Source organism: Girardinichthys multiradiatus, chromosome 4 (assembly GCF_021462225.1).
Source record: "Girardinichthys multiradiatus isolate DD_20200921_A chromosome 4, DD_fGirMul_XY1, whole genome shotgun sequence".
Lineage (NCBI taxonomy): Eukaryota > Metazoa > Chordata > Actinopteri > Cyprinodontiformes > Goodeidae > Girardinichthys > Girardinichthys multiradiatus.
The window spans coordinates 25,790,859-25,803,438 of NC_061797.1; positions in this window are offsets into that span (position 1 = coordinate 25,790,859).

Sequence of the window (12,580 nt, forward strand, 5' to 3'; positions counted from 1 at the left end):
TCAAATAAAATCCTGGACCATTTTAGAATGCCGGCCAGACTAACTTTTTTGGCTTAAAAGAGGACAGTAACGGAAAGCCATCTCAAATTTAAGACCAAACATGATCTAAGAGATGCATCATTTCACAGATGGTCATCTACTGTATAAAATGTTTCATCTAATGACTGTTTGACAATCACCTTGGTGATGATAATGTTTCTTGTGAAACATATTTTTTATTTTTCATAGATTTAAAAAACAAATAGTAGTCAACTTTGTTTTGTTTTTGTTTTTTTTTTACTTTGATTTTTATGAGAGACACTCCTATAATAAAGGGTCCAGAAATTCAATTTGAATTAGGTGCTTTATTCAGTCTCTTATCTGGATGTACAACATTAGTAAAGAGGGAAAGAAAAAAAACAAACATTTTGCACAGGAGACTTTCTTTTGGGATGGGAGTTATTTGTTTATTTTATGTAAACCATTTTATTTTATTTTATTTTATTTCATCCAGCACCCATTGTAGCAAGTTTTATGTGTCTCATTTCTCTTGTTTAGAGAAGCCTTTTATACCTGAATGATTATTAGGTCAGAGTTGACCCTCTGAATGAAAAAAAAAACATCCCTACTCTCGTCTGTTAATGGGAGGTATGCTGAGCAACTTTCAAATCTTTCAGATCAGCTAAATAAAGATTACAGAGAATTTTGGAAGAAAAATTTATACATTTTTTTTTATTTGTTTATAAACAAATGAGCTATAACCATAAAACCATTAAGGTTTTTATTTATACATACATGTACTGAACACCTCTGGACACAATCCACCAGAACTGCATGGGTGTGCATGTTTTTGTAAAATTTGCCACATTAGTGAGAACTGAACAACTAAAATCATAATGATTATTGGCCTCATCTAATGGTAATGGCTGGACTGAGTTAATTTGTTACGCCTTGTTTATTTGTGTATTAACAGTATCACAAGGAGCTATCTTCACTAAACCAGACCTTTTCATACTTTGGTGTTCATCCAGTTTCTTGGAGCAAATTACTTGGCTGCTGGTTTCTGGCCTTTCTCTAATTCCCTTTATGTAACAACAGTTGAGGTTGAATCATAAAGTATTCTGCCTCCAGGTTAGTTTTTGCGTCACAAGGAAAACTCATTAAAGTAGATGGGTCTATTTGTGATATTGAGCAGACCTGCAGGCCACTAAATTAGCCTCTGGCTTTTCTACACGCAGTTAGAACCTGATCATGAGAGGCTTTAGAAGAAAACACACTAATGGAAATGATTGTTAATTGTCTTGCTTCGGTCTAAGTACCCTCACAACTCAACAAAGGGTTATATGCAAAAAATGTAAAACATAGCCAAGGCAAGTTAATTGCATAGTCACTAATTTCATAGACTCTGCTGAATAAGCAACATGTTTGTTTTTAGATTGGTTTTAAAAGCAGGTAAACTTTTAGCATCTTGCATGCTGATAGAGAACTCATTTCATCATTTTGGTCCTGGGCAAATGGAAGAACTACAAAAACATTCTGAATGGTTTGAGCACAGCATTCATGAAGGCTGTACAGTGATATTAAGTTATTTTGTGCAGGACAGAACTAGGACATTTAGGGGTTTGTATGTTACTAGCAGTGTTTTCTAATATGTGTAAAAATTTAGAGGGAGCCCGTGAAGAGAAGCCAGAACATGAGCAATATTGTCTGTCTATGCAGTACCATTTAGGACTGGAATGTCCCGGACCAACTGTGACACTTTTTAATGAACTATTGGAACAACCAGCAAATGTGGCATTACATTAATCAAGTCTGCAGGTAATAAAAGCATGGACTAGTTTTTTTCTGCATTCTCTTGGGAGAATATGCCCCTCATTTCACAGATGTTGTGAAGATGGTAAAAGCTGCTTGGGTAACTTCTTCTTAGCATTAGTAGGTCTCTGTGTGACTTTATCAAATGACTGTATGACTGGATAATATTTTTCAGATGGTTTTTTTTCAGTACCAAAAGTAAAAACTTCAGTTTTATCTGAAAAGAAACTGCAATATCCATCCATGGATAAATTCACAAGGTCTTTATGATAAATATGGCTGATTGCCATTGACCCAGCAGTGTAAGTGAACATTATACCTAATAATGTACCCAAAGGAAGAATGTATTTCATAATTATTTTTTAACTTGTCCTGTCCGGCAAAGTAGCACTCAGAATGGTTGTGCCAAGAAGCCCAACAGATTTACAGGGGTTGGACAATGAAACTGAAACACCTGTCATTTTATTGTGGGAGGTTTCATGGCTAAATTGGACCAGCCTGGTAGCCAGTCTTCATTGATTGCACATTGCACCAGTAAGAGCAGAGTGTGAAGGTTCAATTAGCAGGGTAAGAGCACAGTTTTGCTCAAAATATTGAAATGCACACAACATTATGGGTGACATACCAGAGTTCAAAAGAGGACAAATTGTTGGTGCACGTCTTGCTGGCACATCTGTGACCAAGACAGCAAGTCTTTGTGATGTATCAAGAGCCACGGTATCCAGGGTAATGTCAGCATACCACCAAGAAGGACGAACCACATCCAACAGGATTAACTGTGGACGCAAGAGGAAGCTGTCTGAAAGGGATGTTCGGGTGCTAACCCGGATTGTATCCAAAAAACATAAAACCACGGCTGCCCAAATCACGGCAGAATTAAATGTGCACCTCAACTCTCCTGTTTCCACCAGAACTGTCCGTCGGGAGCTCCACAGGGTCAATATACACGGCCGGGCTGCTATAGCCAAACCTTTGGTCAATCATGCCAATGCCAAACGTCGGTTTCAATGGTGCAAGGAGTGCAAATCTTGGGCTGTGGACAATGTGAAACATGTATTGTTCTCTGACTAGTCCACCTTTACTGTTTTCCCCACATCCGGGAGAGTTACGGTGTGGAGAAGCCCCAAAGAAGCGTACCACCCAGACTGTTGCATGCCCAGAGTGAAGCATGGGGGTGGATCAGTGATGGATTGGGCTGCCATATCATGGCATTCCCTTGGCCCAATACTTGTGCTAGATGGGCGCGTCACTGCCAAGGACTACCGAACCATTCTTGAGGACCATGTGCATTCAATGGTTCAAACATTGTATCCTGAAGGCGGTGCCGTGTATCAGGATGACAATGCACCAATACATACAGCAAGACTGGTGAAAGATTGGTTTCCTCCACCAGTATCACGTAGTGACCTGGCCACTATCCTGCAAGTAGAATGGCTTAAAATCCCTCTGACCACTGTGCAGGACTTGTAAATGTCATTCCCAAGACGAATTGACGCTGTATTGGCCGCAAAAGGAGGCTCTACACCATACTAATATATTATTGTGGTCAAAACCAGGTGTTTCAGTTTCATTGTCCAACCCCTGTACTTTCACAAGTGGATTATTTTGGTTTTTGCTACAATGCTTGAAATACATACATAAAATATTAGAAATTGCTTTGGGGTTATTTCAAATGCAACAGACACATAAACAGAAATGAAAGGAAAGAAAAATAGAAAAGAAAGAAAGGGAGATACTTGGGGCAAAAATTTTAAAGGGAGAGGAAATGGGAATAGAGGAGAGAAAGAAGGATAAAGAAAATACAAGATAGTACCCCAGAGGTCTGCTACACCTGCAAAAAGAGAGAGAGAAAGAAGAAGAAACTAAACAACAAATGCATACATAACTAAAACAAAGTTACTGAAAAGTACACAGTACTAATTAATACAGGATGTATTTAGTGGCAAGTGCAGCTCCATATAGAGTATATCTGTATATCTGTGTCTCTGTTAACATCTAAATGCAAACACCTGTGGGTGTATGTGTGAGCGCTTGTAAGATTTATCCATAAGAATAATCCATTGAGGGTGTGAGGAGCTACCGTGAAGAGCTACCTTCCTCTCAGGACCTGTGGCGGAAACAGAGGAGACCAGAGCAACAGACATCCGAAGGCCCCCAGAACCATCACCAGGAGAGGAGAGCCCCTGGGGGCACCACCCAGCAGTCACAGTGCAGAAGCCCCCAAATAGATGCTAGTAATTACTGTTGCAAGCAAAATAAGGTCAGGTGGAACCTGCATAATTAAAGTTTTTCTTTGGAATTTTGGTTGCTTTCTGTCCTGTTTTTGTCCAGTCCATGTCTTGGCTGTTACAGAATATTGTGCAGTGTGTGCTTACATACTTTGCTTAGTGGACACATGGAGAACAAAAGAAGTTTTAGCCATGAAAGTGAAGTTCACCTTTTGTAGATAGCAGTCTACAACCGACAATACGACGCATGGAACAAAGGAGGGGGAAAAAGAAGTTGGGGGGAAATTCAAAGCCTGTAGTATTTTTATTTTTTTTTACTTCAGAGACTAAGGCTGAGGTAGGGCAGATCCAGCCATGGAACCAGAGACCTGAGACCCAAGGGCACATCATCCCCCAGCAAAGGCTTGACAGAGCCAGGGGGCCCAGGACCCCCCAAGCAGCCACAGGGAGTGAGCCGGCAAACAATAGATACACACAGAGATATCAACCACCAGCAGGGAGTGTGACAGGGGGGAAATATAGGCCCCATATTTGATGGAGGGCCTAAGATGATCCCGGAGAGGGGGCAGCCCAAGACCCAACCTGACAGAAAAACAGGCACACACCCCCAACAAGGGCACAGATGTCGAACACAGGCCCCTGAACACAAATGCCAATAATCCACTTCCCACAGGGGCACACCCCCACAAGAGAGCTCCATCGCCGAAAGCCAATGAAGAAACATCCACACAGCGTGAGCCCAACTCACAACCCTCAATCCAAACACCCCTGCCACATCCCAGCACCCCACCACACAGCACGCTGCAAAGACAAGCCAACAACCCTGCGTGTCACCACCCCGGCCATGACGCGCAAGCGCAAAAGCGCAGACACCACCAAGCCCCGTACCCAAACTATATTTTACTCTGAAAATGACTAAGGATAAATTAGGATTAGCATTTACGAACTGGAATCGAAATCTGGATTCTGGAAGCAAAGATATAAACTAAAGACTAGAATTAAATGCTTAAACATTTTGGATGTGATTAGAGTGATATAGAACAGAAGCATCTTTCATACAAGAATCTCAGACACTTCATTAATTAGTCATCAGATGAATTTTTTACTTGTTTAATTCTCCTCCTTGGCTATGATTCATCACAGATTAATCTACCAAGGACACCAATTGATGCGCAATAAATTCCAAAGGGAAGAAAGTATCGACCAGACCCCAATTAGGTCCCACTGCTCACACATCGTAAAGTTGGGCATGAATTGGCTTGAAAAAATAATTACAACACAGGAGAGCAGTTTTGACAGAGAGGGCGGCGTCACTCACTTGAATGCTTGTCAGTAACAGTCTCAATTGAGTTCACTTGCAACTGGTATGAGCAGAAACAGTGCCTGAGATGTGCTTTGCATGGGCTTAAAAAGATACCCTAGCAACAAATCTGTGACACTGAAAAAGAAAAAACTAAAACTAAATGTTGCTTCAATTATTTGATGGTTCTAAGACTCCAGGATTGTTGAGTGATCCCTATTATCTGAAAAGAGGGTAAATGTAAGTTGAAAATAGTTGAGATAAAGGGTTATTGTTGTAAAGTTAGGGGTTTCTGATTGAAAGTAATAGTATGTTAATGGAAAAAAAACATTAACACAGTTGTATCCATCCATCCACACATACATCCAGTTTTAATATCCACTTATTTCCTACAGGTTGTGGGAGACTGGTGCCCATCTGCAGAGATCAATGTGCCCCTGGATGCCACACCCGAGGCAATTGAGAGACAGCAATTAGCCGACCCTGCATGTTTTTGGACTTGGGTGGAAGCCAGAGTACCTGGAGAGAACCCACGCATGCATGTGGAGAGCATGCAAACTGAACATGCAAACTCCATGCAGAAAGGCCCCAGGCCACATGTATGTCATTCACAGCCAAACTGACAAAAGCAGATTCACTTGATACCAAAGTAAATAAGTGTGAAATATTATTCTCATGTAAAGGGGCTGTAATTATGACCAGGTGATGAAACAGGAAATAAGTAGCTGGTAAAGCTGTAGAGTGATTATGGGACCACTCTGCCCATTCTGAAACTGGTCAACCATCTGGTCTGTGACCAAAAATGTGTAAGGGATATAAGAGAGCACTTTGAAATAGACACTTGCGGAAGAATAAATGATGAACATCAATTAAAGTATGTCACAGTTGCTTTCCATTATAAACCTAACATTTAAACACCTGCCTGGAAGTTACATAGGGATTACCAGTCCTCTTGGTGTTCCTGCTAAAGCCATTAAGTTGCTGACAAAAAGGCTCTGGCCTGCATGTCTGTTTATAGAAAGGCTCATGATAATTCCAGTGATCCTGGATAGAAAACAATTTACTGCTACGGAGGCACTGCTGTCGAAGGGTCCATCCAATAAAACTACCACACATGGCTAAAATGGCAGTTAAGCAGGAAGAAATCTTTCCTAAATACAATCATTACTCAGCTTTTGTCAGTTTCAGTCTGTGAAAGTACAATGTGGGTCAGTAGATATCGCCACTCCTTGGACTTTAACCACCAAAAGAGGCAAAAGAGATGCTAGGACTGTTATAGAGAAGTCCAAAAATAAAATCACACATCTTATACTTAATCTTTACTTCTTGTTTCTGCTTGTGCACAATCTAGCATTAGCACCACAGCACATACAAGTTGTAAAAGTTGCACTTTGAAACTAATGAGGTGTTGCTTTAAAAGTGACTGCCACCAGGCAGTCATTGTGGCAGATAATTATTGCACTGAGTGAGTTCAGTGGTTTTCAACATTGGAATTGCTTTATTATTGGCAATTGATGGGCAGAGGGGTGAAGTTCCCTCTGAAATGATCATGATCATGTTTTGCCTTTGCTAGAGAAAGCTGTTATACAGAAACATAAAGTATCAAATGTCAAAATAATATCAGATGTTCTGGTAAGAGAAATTATTTGATAAAAATCCAACTTTATCCTCCCTTGAGAAAACAATTACCATCCTTGGTTATTAATAAAATCAAACAAAGAAAGGAATCTGCCTGTAAATACAAGTAGAATTGCAAAGGAAGTAGAGATGATATTGTTCAAAATAGCAACATCTCTGGTTACAAACGACCATTGTTTCTTATAGCTGACAAAGGACGGACAAACCCTATGATCTCTGGTCCTTGGTCAGGTAAAAAAAGTGTTTATTGATTGGATCTACCGTAATGAAAGATGCTGCATATCTTTTATAAGTCTTTTGTGGAAAGTGTGATCTCTTCTGCCATCATCTGCTGGGGAAGCAGCATCAGAGCCAGGGACTTAAAAAAGCTCAACAAGCTGATAAAGAAGGCTGGCTCTGTTCTGGGGACACCTCTGGAACCTCTGGAGATCATTGTGGAAAGACGGATTCTTCATAAAATGAAAAACATTATGGAGAACCCTGAGCATCCTCTTCATGAGACTGTCCTACAACAACAGAGTGTCTTCAGTCAGAGGCTTCTTCAGATCTGCTGTAAGACGGAGCACTACAGGAGATCCTTCCTGCCCACAGCCATCAGCATCTACAACGGCTCTTTGAAGAAACCTTCATAACATGAGCTACAACAACATTTAATTTCCCTTTGGGATTAATAAAGTATTTTTGAATTGAATTCAATTGAATTGAATTTGAATAAACAATTACAGTAATATCACATGACTTCACTATTCAGCTTACAATGAAAGCACATGTAGCACATACATAACATTGTAAGATTTGCTGTATGTTTTATTTTTTATTCTTTTAAATGATACGGGCAAAAACATACCTAAATTACTTTATTTGGATAATAAAAGTAGGTCATCGTGTTTTTTTAGTAGAAAACCGTTTGTTAGCTAAATTTGAATGCCTTAATATCACACTTGTGATATCAGCTGTTATTTAAATTTTTACAAATGTAATCCGTAAGGTGTAACTCATTAGAAATGTATGTACTATATTTTTATTGTGTCAGAAATTGCTCACATGAGACTGTACTGTATTGCATTGCAACAAGATAGCATTTATGCCATGTTAACGCCTAAAATTTCAAGATCACTCAGCCTCCATGTGGGACAGCATCAGAGACTTTGTAAGATTCAACATGAGGACTCAGACTGTTTTGACAGCGTCAGAACTGTATTTGCTGCATTTATACAGTTACAGTGCACCAGTGCAACCACAAAGTACAATGCCCTTTCATCAACCCAAAATGCGACTAGTATCAATTCTAAATGGATCCATTTATGATGCAAGTTTAAACAATTTATTTTTTTTTGGTAATCCTAACAGATCTAAAAAAGGAAACGTTTTGCCTGATTTCATGTCACACAATAAGAAAAAAAAAGGTTATGTGCCTTATTATGCTGTGTCAGAACGCTTCTTGATTCAGCTGTTTTGTTTTATTATGTGTCTTCAATTCCTGCAGTCTAATTTCACTTCTCATGTTACAGCTTTTTAGTTTTAAAGTTCTAACCAAATCACGGTGTTTTGATTACCCAAGCTAGTAACAACATGCAGTTTTCTTCCTAACTATGTTTACCATATGTTAAACCAGGGTGCTGGCAGGAAGCAATGAAGTCATTTGAGAGAATTTGCTGATTAGGTAGCCTAACACATCTGAACAAGGTCTGCAAGGGCCATGAGGGCTTCTGCAAAGAAGGCAAAAGTGAAACGTACCAGCTGCCTCAGCAGGAAGAAGCGACCGAATAAACAACTTCCTGTCTAATGAGGAACTAGTCATGATACATCATAGTGTGGAGCAGGTTTTTACCATCTTGTGAACTCTTTCAGTTTAAACCATCTGTTTGCTCTGAGAAAAATGCATTTTTAGAATATCAATGCATGTTTGATATATTTCTTTGCTTTATGTTTTATTTTTATTTTTTTACCAAGATGTAGCTCCACCCTGTTCTCAGATTTCTGCAGAGTTTCTGGCCTTAAGTCTGGAATGTAGCACATGCCTTCACCTCTCACTGTAGAGCTTGACCTCACCTAACCTTTAGTGTGTTGAGGTGAAACAACCTGCAGCAGATAAGTGGGCCAAAGTGTGCTTGGATAGAAAACCTGGCAACATTTAGGCCGACTCGTATTCCAAACCACCTCAAGTATGAGGAAATCATTAGGAAGCTTTGTGTAGCTTAGTATCAAGACTTTTGAATATAGATGGGTGTAGCTTACCTTTATTTTATTTCCCCTGAGCTCTAGATAGATTTTTACTAGCCAAGTTGTTATTTTAAAATAATGGTTTATAATGGTTAATCTAATTAACATAAATACTCATCTAAGATCTGAACAATATAGCTGCATTGCTATTGTTTGTCACACAGTTAATTAAAATCTTCTGCAAAAACATAAATATTTTCATAGCCTCTTTGTGATGAACATAACATGAGTATATTATGTTCAAAAAAGCAATTTAGGACAGATGTGTTTCACCTTTACGTGGTTTTATTCAGTAGTCAGTAATGGCAAAGCTTTATTACAACTTTTTTTTCAACAAAAATCACATCAACTTTAAAATGTTGTTTTAATCTTCTCCTAAAGTTCATCCATGATTATAGTGTTTATTTTTGCTTTTCCAAAGAACTCTTGCTAAATATCTTCTTTCGTCAATACCTTGTTGTGTTTTGCCAACAGATGTTTAATTTAGCAATAACACAATGTCTAACTTCACTTCCTAGAAATGCCAGTTTAACTGGAAATGTACTGGTAAAGCACAGGACTGATTATATATTTTTTTATATTATTGGTAAGGCATTTTGTTTAACTTCAATGTAAAGAAAATTTTTTAAAATGCACGCTTTTAAGAGTGGGATCATTTTACAATAGTAAACAAGAGTTTTTGTTTACACGTATGCTTTTCTGTGAACACTGTATTTTTTTCCTGTTCATTACCAGATATGCGCTGACAAATATATAACATGGAAACACTTAATGAAAGATTTACAGTTATTTATTGCTTTGGAGTTTTGTTTTTTTTTTTTTTTTTTTTTTTTTGCTCTAATTATTATATTGTTATGAATGTAGAAAAATTATTAATAATTTCTGTTTAAACCACTCTGTTATTGGTAAATTTAAAGTAGCAAGAACCTTTTACATTTATTTCACTTTTCCCTCTGTATGGGGTTCCATTTGTGTCAAAATTAAGTACATGTAATATGTGCAGATGCTGTTGGTCTATGTTGTTGCTATGTGTCTTTGGTTGATGTCTATTGTCTTGATGTTTTTGCCACGTGTTTTTGCTGCATGCATATGTCTATGTTGCATATGTGTTTGATGCATATGTTGCACATAGGTGTTGCATATGTGTATGTATGTAGCTGCTGCTGTGGTTATTACTCACTGCAATCTTGCCAATTCATTTCCAGTTAACTAGAGTACACCTTGCATTTGTTTTATGACGCTGTTGCCCCCTGTTGTTGGTTGATGTAGTTGTTTGCACGTCTGTAACTTCTGTGATTGGTCAATGTAATTGCTCTCTGCTGTTGATCCATGCTGTTGGTTCATGTCGTTGGTCCTTGTTGTTGGTCAGTGTTGTTGTTGCCTGTTCCCCTCGTCATTAATAACTGTTGAAGTACGCCATGTCTGATCTATGTATTTAGATATTACAAAAATACCGGTTTTTCAATATCATTGGTTTCAAAATCTTTATATTTTGCCCTCGCTATATTTACTTCAGGCATTAAATAGGCCAGCACAGCGAGAAGATGGCGTCCTGGCGCAAATAGCCTCGGGATGATGATGGAGGGTCATTTTATAGGCCTAAAACTTTTAAATAACGCCATGCAGTTCAGTCTAGTTAATGTGTATAAATGTGTGCCCACATTAGCAGTACTCAGGAGTATAGATTGGGCTCAATGAATCCAGCTCGACCCGACCCGGGCCGGGCCCGCGGGCGTAAAAAGCCCGAACCGAGCTCGATCACCAGACTTTAATTATGGGCCCGAGCCCGAAGGAAACCCAGTGTGGATAAATATTTTATTGAAATTATTACTGCTAATGGATGCAGTCAGTGCCCACCACCGACTGATAGCGGTGTAACCGAGCGTTCCTTCAGAGTGCAGCGGTGCCCCGCACGGACTGACTGACTGTAGCAGTAATACCTTTAATAAAATGTTTGTTCACGTTGGGTTTTATTCATTCCACAGCGAGCACTGGCCCAGGGCAGGTCCTGCCCAGACGTGCGTGTCGTGCAGGTCAGGGCAGAGCAGACAGATGTGCTATTTGTCCCTCTCTTTTCACAAGAGTAGACAACAATTAAATACTACGTTTAACCACATTTTGTATCCACTACACCTAAATAGACTAAGCTTTGAGCCTGATCCGACCCGACTGTCTTGCGTGACATCAAGGCGGGACCCGACCCGGCTTAAAATCTATCTCCAGTATCTAGTGTCTGGACCACTGGATTGTTTAATCATAGTTCAACCAATTGAAAATGTATTCTGACACTAGGGGGCTTAATAGGCCAATGGATGCTAACCTTTTTTTTCCCACCTTCTTTATGAAAGCCACTTATTTTAATATCGATTGAAAATACACAGTTATCCTTGGAAGACTCTAAGATTAAAACTTATGAAAATGCCACCCGTGTCTTTAATCAGAGGCTCTGGGTAGTCACTACAAAGTTTTGGGCTAAATCAGATCTGATTTCATACATTCAAATGTTTGAGTAGCATAAGGGCCAGGGGTCATGACAGGCACAACGTAAATTTTCCCTTCACTTTGATTAATACAGTCAATGTGATATTTAGCTAAATATGACAGTACATTTTAAATTCAAATTGTTCCTGTAAAACAAAACAGGCAAGATTTTATAGACAAAATTAAACTTTTGTATTATCAATGAAGAAGAAAAGGATACAATAAATCTTCAGCCAAAGCACAGAAAAGGCAAACATCTTTATCACACATCAACACAAAGTTGATTGTGACATTCAGATTAGCCCACAGTGGGAAGTAACTACCTTAACTCAGATAAAACTTTTGGATACATCCCAAAAAAAAAAAAAAAAAAAGAAGAAAATCTACGTTTTAATACTACTCCAATAGCTTAAATTACTTCAGAAGAAAAGGGTACTGCTTATTGCTCACATTTCCAACCGTCTCATATTTTCATTGGAGGATTGACAAAAGAAGCTTGTAATGTTTTAAAAATTGCTGTAATACTCTTCACTTAGAACACACTGGAGGGACCGTGTCTCTCAGTTGGTCTGGGAACATCTCGGGATCCCCCAGGAGGAGCTGGAGGAAGTGTCTGGGGAGAGGGACGTCTAGGCATCCTTGCTCAGACTGCTGCCTCCGCAACCCGACTCCAGATAAAGCGGAAGAAAATGGATGTATGAAGAATACTTTTGACAAAAATGAAGTCTACAGAGGTGAAAAGAATAGTCTTTTTTGATATGTATAACAATGGGAATAAAGCCAAAAAGCTCCTTGGCCTTACAATACATACATCCTATAAGACATTGTGTTATTTTTACTGCACGCACCATGCAACATCTGCCACCAGGGGCCATCCGCTGACCTCTGGCACTTACAACAACACCACGTTCAAAGGAAA